The sequence below is a fragment of the Myotis myotis genome, unplaced genomic scaffold, assembly GCF_014108235.1.
Source record: "Myotis myotis isolate mMyoMyo1 unplaced genomic scaffold, mMyoMyo1.p scaffold_m19_p_12, whole genome shotgun sequence".
Lineage (NCBI taxonomy): Eukaryota > Metazoa > Chordata > Mammalia > Chiroptera > Vespertilionidae > Myotis > Myotis myotis.
In genome coordinates this window covers 26,387,549-26,399,690 of record NW_023416316.1, presented here as the reverse complement: position 1 = coordinate 26,399,690, position 12,142 = coordinate 26,387,549, and the positions used below count along the sequence as shown (strand labels likewise).

At 49.1% G+C, this 12,142-nt stretch overlaps 1 long non-coding RNA gene across 1 annotated transcript; it reads left to right on the top strand.

The window, feature by feature from the left end:
- Positions 1-7,940: 7,940 nt before the first annotated feature.
- Positions 7,941-8,931, top strand: LOC118666888. Its single transcript, XR_004971094.1, has 3 exons — positions 7,941-8,037; positions 8,672-8,768; positions 8,862-8,931. It is a non-coding gene; the product is annotated as an uncharacterized LOC118666888 (long non-coding RNA).
- The last annotated feature ends 3,211 nt before the right edge of the window (positions 8,932-12,142 follow it).

Here is a 12,142-nt window from a genome sequence, read left to right as displayed (position 1 = left end):
AACCCAGAGGGGGCCTTAGCTGCTCTGTTTTCTTCTTATTTGTGTTTTAAGATCAGATTGGGAAGGATACTTGGAGGTTACTCTCCTCATCTTATTTTAGTTTGCTGGACACCCCACCACCACCACCACCACCACCAACCCTTACCCCAGTTTACAGAGAGCAACACAGAGACCCAGAGAGGAGAGGAGGGTTGAGAGGGAGGGGGAATGTGGGTGGTTAGTGATGTGAACCAAGCACATAAGGAGCCTGGCAGGTGACTGGGCTTGGCCTGGGGTGGGCAGGCCATTCGGGCTCACTGCAGGGCAGCTGGGAGGAGGCCTTTGGGGGGGGCCGGTGTACCCCCGGAGAGATGCACAGGCCAGTCATTTCAGAGGTAGGACTGGAATGAGACGCAGATAGGCACCTGGCGTATTTGCACAGATGAGCAGCAGTTCCTTCTGAATTTCTGTGGGGTATTTTGGTTGGGTTTTTTTATTATTATTATCTAGATTAGCACAAGGTGAATTCCCGTGTTTAAAGGGTCCCCTTTCTACGAGACTAGCTGTCAAAGTGGAAGTGGATGCCAGCTGGGTTTGCCCACTTCCCCCTGTCTTCATTGGGAGGGGACAGTGGAACCCCCAAACTCCCTTCAGCTTTTCACAACTTAATTTCTCCTCACTAAGCACCACAAGCTTAATGCAACTCTCTCCTTGATGTTTAAGTACAGCACTTGCTTTCATAATGAGCCGGGGCCCCAATCACCAGCCCTCCCTCCCCCTGGGCCCACTCTGATTCCCAGTGCAGGAGGGTCTGCAGGGGTGGGTTTGGGGTCACTGGCGGGGGCAGGGGAAGCTTTGGGAGGGAGACAGGGAAGAAGGATGTGTTGTGAATCAGGACATGGGGACGTGGGTCTGTGCATGAGCTTGACAATAATGTGGGAGAGGGGTGAGCCACAGAGGGGTCACCCCCCCATTCCTTAACCTCTCGTCCCTTACCACTGGCATTGCTGTCACCCACCTCTCTGCCCAGCGAAACCCTGCCATGGTCAGCAGCCGCTCAGTGAAGCTGGCTGGGTGAGCGGACAGCACAGAACTCAGGCCCCCAGGCAGGGCAGCCCCCTCAGGACCACTGTCAGGACTCCACTTTCGGGCCACAACCAGGGCCACCTCCTTCGGGCACCAGTCCCTCGTCCTCTGTGGTCCCTCAGAACTTTGCACATTTTTGTGCTTTGTTTCAGAACAATAAGCATTAACGTTGCAGAACTAATGCACACTAAGATCCATTTTTTTAATAAAAATTAAATTGCCATTTTTATAGACGTGCATATAGATGGTTGGGAATGTGTGCATATTCATAAAGAATATGTCCTTGTATATTCATCAAAAGGACACACGCCACACCGTTCCTCTTGCTTATCTCTAAGTGGTTTGCTGTGAGACAGTCTTGTTTGAATCTATCACAAACATGCATTATGCTTCTAAGCTTTTAACCACTCTTTCTGACGAAGAGAAGTTTCCTGGGTTTGCATCTGTCTTCTCCCTACCTTCGTAATTATATTCTGGGGGGCCATACAGATGCTTGGGAACCTTAGGTCCATGTCCCAGGAGCAGAGGAGACATGAGCAGGGCCACAAACTACTCATGCGATAAGGAGCTCACACCAGAGAGGAAGTGAGCACACCGCTTCCTCCCGACAAAGTCTCGCTATGAGAAAAAGTCAGCTGAACTGAACTGTGTGCTTGGCCCTGGACAGTGGTGTACATTCTGGTTGCAGGCTCCTGGATCTTTCATGGAAGTATGACAGGGAAGTTGCAGACCGGCACTGGCCTGCAGGTCATGCTTTGAGTAGCCCTTATCTATGCAATTTCATTAAGCACGGGCGGTTACTGCGGTTACATCTGGGTAGATTTGGGGTTGGGTTTTGGAAGAGCATAACGGTCCCTCCCATGAGCCTGGCGCTGTACTTGGCCTTCCTCCCGCAGCCCGGTCCTGCTGCTCCAGCTCCGAGCGCTTCCTGGGCGCCCAGGCCTGTGCAGGTTGCAGATCTCCCGTGCACTGCTGTACACAGGCACAAACAGCCCCTAGAAGCAGGAGAGCCAGGGCAACTCAACCAAAGGGGCCTCCGTGACAGCTGGCACATTTCATAGGACCCTTAGTATATTGTTAAAGACAGAGCTTTTACAATGGAATTCCAGTTGTTCTCAGAAAAGGAAATAAGACCACCATGCTAAGGGAGGATTTTAAGCTGCACCATGACATGGGCAGGTCTGCATGTTAGAAGGAACAAACTGCGCTGTGGAGAATAGATCAAAGAGGGTGAGACCAGAGGTGGGGATGCTCAGGAAATGGTCAGGACCAGAGCACTAGCCTTCACCCACGGTACCCTCCGTGCAAACTGGCTGCGGCCTCAGCGCAGAGGGGTGTACTCTCCTAGCCCTGGGCTCTGGACTTGGTCTTGTGACTTTGGTCGATGAAATGAGGCAGAAGCAACTGGATGCCAGACTTGAGACTTGACTGTAAGAGGCCTCACATGTTTCTTATGCGTCTGCCATCACCAGAAAAACATGTCCGGTCCTCCCGTGTTCTTGGAGGAAGAGAGACGTGGAACAGAGCTTCCCTCCTACCTGCACGCTCATGAGCCAGCCCAGCTGAGGCCAGCAGGGCAGCAGAGCCATGAGAAAGAACTGCTTGTGGCTGTAAGCTGAGATTTGGGGCTGTTTGTTAGGCAGCAGTGCCCCAGCAGTAGGTAACTGATGCAGTGGGGCTGGAAAGAAGTGAACAAAGCCCAGGAGAACCTAGGAAAGCAGATGGAGTTGGTGGTTAGCTGGGTGTGTAGGTGTGACTGGCAGGGAGTCTGGAGGACTCCAGTTTGGGCCCGGGTCCTGGGAGGTGGAAGGTGCAGTGCGTGGATGGAGGGCACAGCAAGAGGAGGACAGAAGTGACCTCCCACATTACACTTACATCAGCAGCTCTCTCTCCTTTCCTCTGGCTCGCTAGGACCTGCGTCTGTCAGGATAAATTCCTTGGGGGCTGAACCTCTGAGCGGGGGTTTCATGTGTCCCCGCCACACTCAGCACCCCCACAGGCCTCTGGCTCTGCCCGGCCATCTCCTCCATTACAGGCCCATTGGGAGAAGCCCTGATTCAGACAACAGGCTGAACCAGACTGCCCAGCCACAGGGCAGAGGCCAGCCTATTCTCATTACCCCCATGTACTTAAAATACCTGCCTTCGCAGCAGTGAAACCGCCCAAAATATTCACTTCTTTATTTCCAGCCAGACAGTTGAGCTAATTTGCATTGGATAATTATTTTCCATTAAGTGATAACAATCCTGTTCCATTCAAAAATAATCTTGTCCAAAGGCCAAACAGTTTATCCTTTCCAAGGCACAAGGGGGCCGAGACAGGAGGAGACCTGTCAGCATGCCCTCCCCGGGGGTGGAGGGATGTCCCAGCCAAGTCCCTCGTGGGGCACCTGTGCCCCGGTGGGCCAGGTGGGACCAATGGCCTGGTCTGCCCTCTGGCTCCCCTGCCTACAGCCACTCTTTCCTGCTTTGAGCTAAGAAGGGCGAGTCTTCTGACAGCTGCCAGGTTCAAAGCTGCTGATGCAAAGAAGGGCCCAGGACAGAGGCAGGAGCTGAGTTCTGGACTCAGGATACCGCTCAGTACGGGAGCAGTGAAGTGAGACAGATGGGACTGCTCCGGCTCAGATGTTCTGTTTTGTGCTTCTGTCCCGGTCATCTAGAGCGACCTAGGTCTAAAGCCAGGTTGTCTGTAGAGCAGCGGTTCTCAACCTGTGGGCCGCGACCCCTTTGGGGGTCAAACGACCCTTTCACAGGGGTCGTCTAAGACCATCGGAAAACACAAATATAATTACATATTGTTTTTGTGATTAATCACTATGCTTCAATGATGTTCAATTTGTAACAATGAAATTGGGGGTCACCACAACATGAAGAACTGTATTAAAGGGTCGCGGCATTAGGAAGGTTGAGAACCACTGCTGTAGAGGAACCGGCCCATCAGCCAAGCCCTACTTCCCTGGTATTCTGTGTGCTGGTGAGATGGAGCTTCAGCAGAGGGAGCAGGGGCCCAAAGGTGGGGGATCTGAGAGCTTAGACTGGGGCCTTGCTGCCCTGCCCCCACCCTATGCGTGTGCGCGCGCGCGCGCGCACACACACACACACACACACACACACACACACTCAGCACTGGGCAGAGGCAGAGGGTGGAGATGGCCACATGGAGTGTTTCAGCAAGCCACCAGGACAGCCTTATAAGTGGAGCAAGAGAGCCACAGACGCAGTGTGCCCAGGAGGGTGCCCAGGCTCTTTGCCAGTCCCACACCACACCCCACTGTCCCTCTGCTGTTCTAGCTGTAGCTGGCGCTCCTCACAGCTCGGATCTGCCCTGAGTGGCGCAGGATGGGGAAGGGCAGCAAGGCCACCGGGGCTGTCGCTGCCCCCTGAGAAGGGCTCTGTGCTGGGTGCTTTCGTGTGTTCCCTGGGGTGCAGCTCTCCTACAACCCTAGGAACCAACCCTCTTGTCACTCACAGCTGAGGAGACGGAGGCTCAGAGAGGTTATGTCATTTGCTTAAGTAACACAAGGTGGAATGCAGACTGTGGTCTGATGTTTTGTTGATTTCAACTGACTTCAGCCCCAGGGTTCTTTTCTCTGTTCAGTGGAGACAGAAAGAACCGAGATGGCCCTGCCCGGTGTGTGCCCTCGGCTGGGCCTGGGGCCGTGAAGGGGACAGGAGGAGGGCAAGGAGAAGCCACCAGAGCTGCCATATCTCTCAAGTACAGTTTGCTATATTCAAATTAGATGGCGCAATCTCCATGAATACAATTACAGTTCCCAAAGGGATCACGCCCAATTTATATGTATAAGAGGCCAGGGGGGCAGGCGGGCTGGCTATTAGAACTGAACTCCAGTGCCATTTCTGGTGGGGTTCTGATACCATGTGAGCGGCACTGGGGGCGATAGAGGTGTCCTCACTATCCCCCACATGGCCTGGGTCCTCCGGCTGGCTGGGTGCTGAGGACCAGGTGCCCAAGAAGCTCTGGCCTGCTCTCCTGAGGTCAGCCAGACACCCTCCCCTAACCCCAGCCCCCCTGCTATTTAGCTGAGTAACCTTGACCAACGCTGAAGGTGGGGTTCCTGCTCATTTGAGGGGGGAGGTCAAAGTGTGAAGAAACATTTGTTTGCCTTTGGTCAATAGCTGGTCTCTGACCATAGCAGGGGCTTGTTCTGGTGCTGGCTCCCAGGTTTGGGTGGAGTCCATGGGCCCTGGCCGCCTCCAGCATGAGCGTCCTGAGTGCGACCAGCCTGCACTTCGTTTTATGAAAAGGCATTTCTATAAAAGTCACATAAGACCATCCCAGGGAATTTGCAAAAGAGGAAAAATAGTTACCCTCATCCATCCCTTCGTACCACCCAGATGTCGGTGTGTTTCCACCCGGTGTTTTCCACAGTGCAGTAGGCGAGGTCTGCTGCTCTGTCTCTTAGCTTCAGCTCACGTGGTAGTGATCATCCTGTCCCTTCACATTTTTATCCCGCTTTTCCCACTATTTCCCTGGCCCCTCAACAATACCTGTGAATCCATCCGCTATTGCTGAACAATAATCCAACTCAGAATTCATGGTCGAGAGCAATACTGATCATTGCTTGTGAGTCTGTGTCAAGTGGACAGTTCTCCTGGTCAGGGCAGGCTCAACTGGTCTTGATTGGGGTTGTTTAAGCATCTGTGGTCAGCTGGGTAGTCTGAAATGGGCTCATTCACGTGTTTTGTGGCTGGTGATCACCTGGTGATAGGAGGGAGGGGCACTGTGCCACGTGTCTCACTTCCGTGACATTCTGTTGGTCAAAGTAAGTGACAAGACCAGCCCAGAGTCAGAGTGGAAGGGACTACAAATTTCAGGGTAAAGGGCGTGAGTACAGGGAGGCCAGTAATTGCAGCATCTGTTACACCATCAGTCCACCATACTTCTGGTTGACATAGCTGTCACTTTTGATAGCAGCAGTTTTTCATAGATGTACCACTTTTCATAGATGTACCATTAAGTGGGGATGAACTACATTTAATTTGTTTAAAGTTTTCCTCTAATAACAACTTTGTAGAGCCTTAATCTCTGAAGTCAAGAAAAGCAATGTCTCCACCCTTAATCAGAAACCCAAGGTCAAGGGAGATTGAACCAAAGTGTTCCTGAGCCCCTTAGAAGCAGCGCCACCTGCAGGCCTTCTTATCTTCCTCATCTCACTAAATCCAAAATGTCTGACCAGGGTTCTCTGACAAGTCCTGGCTGTTGAAATCACTTTCAAAAGTCCCTTTCCCCAGCAAAGCCATCATTTAGAATTGAAGGTCAGATAAAGAGCTTCAGAGACAAGAAAAAGCTAAAGGAGTTCATCACCACCAAACTAGTATTACATGAGATGTTGATGGATATTCTAGAAGGAGAAGGAGAAGGGGAAGGGGAAGAAAAAGAAAAGAAGAAAAAGAGATAAAAAATATGAACAATAAAATGGCAATGAATACATATCTATCAACAATTGAGTCTAAAAAAAAAACGAACAAGGAATCTAATGAACAAAATAAACTGATGAATAAAGTAGAACCAGAGGCATGGAAACATGGAACAGATTGATGAATCCCAGAGGGAAGGGGGTCGGGGGCAGGAAGAGATTAACCAAAGAACTTATATGCATGTATGCATTACCTATGGACACAGACAATAGTGTGGTGAAGGCCTGGGACAGGGTGGGATCCAGGTGGAGCGGGGGTAAGGGGGGGGGAAGGGACACATCTGTAATACTCTCAACAATAAAGATTTTAAAAAGTAGCAAAGGGAATATAGTCAATAGCATTGTGATAATTATGTATGCTGTGAGATGTATACTAAATTTATCAGGGTGATCACTTCCTAAGTTATATAAATGTCTAATCACTATGTTGTAGATCTAAAACTAATATAATATTGTAAGTCAACTGTAACTTAAAAAACCCCAAACATTTAAAAAAAAAAAAAGCGTCCCTTTCCATATCTGGGCCTCAGTTTCCCCATCTGTATAACTAGAGGGTTGGACTAAATGCTTGCGGGGTGGGGGGTGGACCAAAACAATGTTTCTCAAATGGTGTCACTCAGGTCTTACAGCCAAAAAGATGCCAGTGACATCCTCACACGGATTTTTTAATATATGAGAAACACAGGCACACCCGCACCGTTCTCCCGCCTGCGGTGACCCGCCTCTAGGAGGGGGTGTCCTGTGCAGAGCAGAGGGGCCAGAGAGGTGGCCACCGGCATGTGCGGGCGATGTCAGATGCGTATCCAGGCCGGGCAGGCGTCACAAGGCTGCCGACGGTTGCGGGTTTCTGCTCAGTGTCTTGTCTTGTGATCTGAGCATGTATTTGTGACCTTGCTCGATGCTCATTGTCTGTTAAATACACTACCAACTTTAATCCCGTGGTGTGTGGCTGAGCGAGGGAGCTTTGACAAGAGAGGTATGGGCATTCTAGCTCATGAGCTCTTCTCACTTTTTAAGACTTTATTTTTCTAAAGCAGTATTAGATTCTCAACAAAATTGAGAAAAAAGTACAGAGATTTCCCATGTACCCCTTCCCCATAGGTGCACAGCCTCCCTCCTAGCCCGCCTCCTGCGCCAGAGTGCATCATTTTTAACCAAGGACAGACCAACTATGACACGTCGCAGTCGCCAAAGTCTGTAGTTTACATTAGGGTTTGCTCTCGGGGGTGTAATGACATGTATCCACCATATACTCTAATAGGGTATCTCCGCTGCCTCACACCCTGTGTTCCCCACCTGTCCACTGACTTCGTAACTTTAGCAATTACTGAATTGTCATCTCTCGAAAAGAGCATCCACTGAGTGGAAACTCAGTCCAAGGAGCAGCGCTCAGTACTAAGGGCAAAGGAGGTGTCACACAGCCCTGAACTCTTGCTTTAGGTTATAAAAGAGAACATTTGCAGAGCTCTCCTGAACTCACCCCTTCCGCCTATAAGAGCTAGGCCCTGGCCTGGACCCATCCAGGAGGCAGCTAGGTGAGTCTCTCCTCTGGGAGGTCAGGGGAAAGAAGGCAGGGACACAGTTCCCATACAACTGCGGGAGGAAGCGAGCATGGGGGTCTGGTGCAGCCAGAGGAGGGGGAGCGGGATCTGGAACCGGCTGGGCCCGTTGGGCACTGACAGTGCAGGTAAGGGCGAACATGAGCAAAGACGGAGGCTGGGCGGTACAGGTGACCCACAGGAATCAGCTAGGATTCTGTAGGGCTGAACCAGGACACAGGAAGCGGGCATTGGTGGGTGGGGCTGGAGAGGTGAGCTGGGTGGGGGGGACCGGGTGCAAGAGAAAAGCAGCTGGGCTCAGCCACCTTGCCTAGGACACCCCGCGGGCTCTGGGCCCCACTGTGGACCCTGCCTTTATTATTAATCTCTCTTGTGAATTCAGGTGGGAAAGGTCTGCTGAGAGTCATGCCAGAATTCACAGGAGAAAGATTCTGTAATTTCTTTGAGCTCTGTGACTCTGGACAAAGTATTCAGTATTAATGCAGCTGACCATGACGTCTTCTGTGTGTGCGACTGACAGACCAAATTACCTTTTCTTATCTCCTCGGAAGAAAAAAGGACCATTTATTTGACATATTTCATAATCATTTCACCTGCTTGCCCCCTACAGAGAGCACCCGCGACCCGCTCCCTCCCCTCCCACACGATGCAGGAGCCTGTCGGCTAATAAAGCCCTGTTTCTAAAGAATGTTTTTAATCTTGGAACAGTGAGTGTGATTGTCGATTGTTCTTTTAATTCTTTTTCTATATTTTAAAAGCCCACATTTCTATTCTCTCTCATTTTCCTCTTGCCTCATCAGATGGGGAGGGAGCTCGGACATCGCACGCTTCCCTCTCCTTGGTATCTGACAGGAGGAGAAGAAAGCAGGTAAGGACCACCCCTCCTCCGCCCCCCATCCCCTACCCCCACTGAGAGGCCAGGGAGCAAGCTGGGGCCTCAGGGCTCTGGGCCTTCAGAACCACTAGGCACAGTTCTCTAAGTGGCGGCATGGAAGTCCCCAGCCTTGGCAACTACAACACCCCAGAGACATGTTTTTAAATTGCGGTTAACACATAACACAACGTTTACCAGCCATTTTTAAGTGTACAGCTCAGTGGCATTAAGTGCGTTCATGTTGTGCAGCCATCACCACCACCTGCCTCCAGAACCCTTTTTTCTTATAAAACTGAAATTCCATGCCCATTCATAAATACATCTCATTGCCCCCACCCCCAAACCCTGGCAACGACCATTCTACTTTCTTTCTTTTTTTAAAAAATCCTCACCTGAGAATATTTTTCTATTGATTTTTAGAGAGAGTAGAAGGGAAAGAGACACAGAGAGAGAGAAACATCGGTGTGAGTGAGACACATCGATTGGTTGCCTTCGCACACACCCTGCCCAGGGCGGGGGATCGAGCCTGCAACATAGGTACATGCCCTTGACCGGAATCGAACCCGAGACCCTTCAGTCCGAGGGCCAATGCTCTTTCCACTGAGCCAGACCAGCTAGGGCCATTCTACTTTCTATCTCCATGTATCTGACTACTCCAGGTGCCTCATACAAGTGCAGTCATTCAGCGTTTGTCTTTTTGTGATTATTTTGGTGAGTATAATATCCTCAAGGTTCATCCATGTCATAGAATGTATAGAATTTCCTTCCTTTTTAAGGCTGAATAATATTCCACTGCAGGTATATCCGTCCATCCACTAAGGGACATTGGCAGCAAAAGACAATTCAAAAGAGTCAGAAGACAGATTAGGAGAAAAGGACTGATAAAGGACAGCTATTCAAAATATGCAAATGACTCTGAAAACTGAACAATAAGAAGATAAACTACCCGGTTAAAAATGGGCCTAAGACGATCAGACAGAGAGCTCACCAAGGAAAACATACAAATTGCAAATAAGCACATGGAAAGACGCTCCACATTACATGTCACCAGGAAAATGCAAATTAAAACGAGTGACCACTGCACACTCGTTAGGAGGCCAAAATCCAGAGCACGGCAACACCAAGTGCTGACAGGAGTGTGGAGCAGCGGGAACTCCCGTTCATGGCTGCTGCGAATGCAAAGTGACGAGTGATGCAGCCACTTTGGAAGTCTGGCTGTTTGGCAGTTGCTTAGAAAACTGAATATATTCTCAGCATAGGATCCAGCAATTGCACTCCTCGGGACTTACCCCAACAAGCTGAAAACTGAGGTGAACACAAAAACCTGCACACCGATGTTTATAGCAGCTTTATTCACCATGGCCAAGACTTGGAAGTAACCAGGATGTCCTTCAGTAGGCTAATGGATAATATACGGTAGTAATCCAAGACAATGGGATATTATTCAGCACTGAAAAAGAAGTGAGCTGCCAAGCCATAAAAAGACATGGGAGAAACTTAAATGCATATTACTAAGTGAAAGAAGCCATTCTGACAAGACTACATACTGTATGATTCCAACCCTATGACATTCTGGAAAAGGCAAACTATAGAGTCAGTAAAAATATCACTGACAGCCCTAGCTGGTTTGGCTCAGTAGATAGAGCATCGGCCTGCAGACTGAAGGGTGCCGGGTTTGATTCCGGTCATGGGCACATGCCTGGGTCACCGGCTTGATCCCCAGTGGGGGGTGTGCAGGAGGCAGCCCCTCAATGATTCTCTCTCATCATTGATGTTTCTTTCTCTCCCTCTCCCTTCCTCTCTGAAATCAATTATATATATATATATATATATATATATATATTTTTTTTTTTTTTTTTTTTTTTTTTTTTTAAAGATCACTGCCAAGGAAGGGCAAGAGGAGGTGTGGAGAGATGAATATATGGAGGGAAGAGCTGTGAAACTACTTTGCATGATACTGTAATGGTAGATATATGCCATTATACATTTGTCCAAACCCATAGAATATATAACACCAAGAGCAAACGCTAATGTAAACCATGGATTTGGGTGATAGTGACGTGTAAATGCAGGTTCATCCTTGGTTAAAAATGCGCGTGCTGGTGGGGATGTTGATAATGGGGGAGGCTATCTGGGCGGGGGCAGGCAGGAGCTATATGGGAAAACTCTGTACCTTCTTCTCAATTTTGTTGTAAATCTAAAAGTGCTCTAAAAATATAAACACTTAAAAATTAATTTTAAAAAGAAAAAAAAGGAAAGCTTGTTCAAGCTCTACTCTTGCAAAAGGGTACAGGCAGTTCTCAGATGAATCTTGTCAAAGTATCACATAGTTCATGCCTGTGCTGTTTAACCTTTCCAGAGTTTAGGGGAAAGTTTAAATGTTTCCAATTAATTTTAAACACTTAGAACAACTCTAATATCAAGACTTGATATGCCTCCCCCCCGTGCCCCCCCCCCCCTCGCCCGCCCAAAAAAGCAAAGTGCACAAGATAAAGTACTGCCCATGTGGCCTTTCAGGGACACAGACTCCTGCCTTTGGCTCTGCCAGCACCTATGATGTCTGCTAGGTCCTCTGACAGCGGCCAGAAGAGAGGCGAGGGTGGAATGGGAGGTTTTATGGGCCAAGCAGGGAAGCCCCATTCGTCCCTCCCACCCACAGTCCAATCACTAGGCCTCAGTCACACAGCCACACCTAACTGCCTGCAGGGGAGGCTGGAAAGTGTAGTCTAGCTTTGTGCCCAAGAGGAAAAAGAAACAGGCGATAATGCAGCATTTCGTAACGAGTGCCCCACTGTTGCCTCCTGGACGTTTTTACAAGTTGCCGATGCTTTCTGCACATTTTTATGTGTGTAAGGCAGACAATGCCGACCCACTGAGCACCAGCGACTGTAAACACATTACAATTTCAGAGCTTATAATGTGAAACACTTGGCATAAGTGAATACTAGACAAACTCATCAGAAAGGCTGTGTTTGAAAAAGCCTGTGGACGAGCAAGGGCTTTTCAGACAGAAAGCATAAAAGATAGACTTTGCTACATAAAAATGAGAAATCCTTCACATCAAAAAAGAAAATTAAAAGCAGAAGGACCCATGGAGGGGGAAATATTTGTAACATGTATGATAGACAAAGAATTAGTAGGCTTACTATTTTAAGAGGTCTTTACACAAATCAACAGTGAAAAAGATTAACCTCCAAGATAAAAATG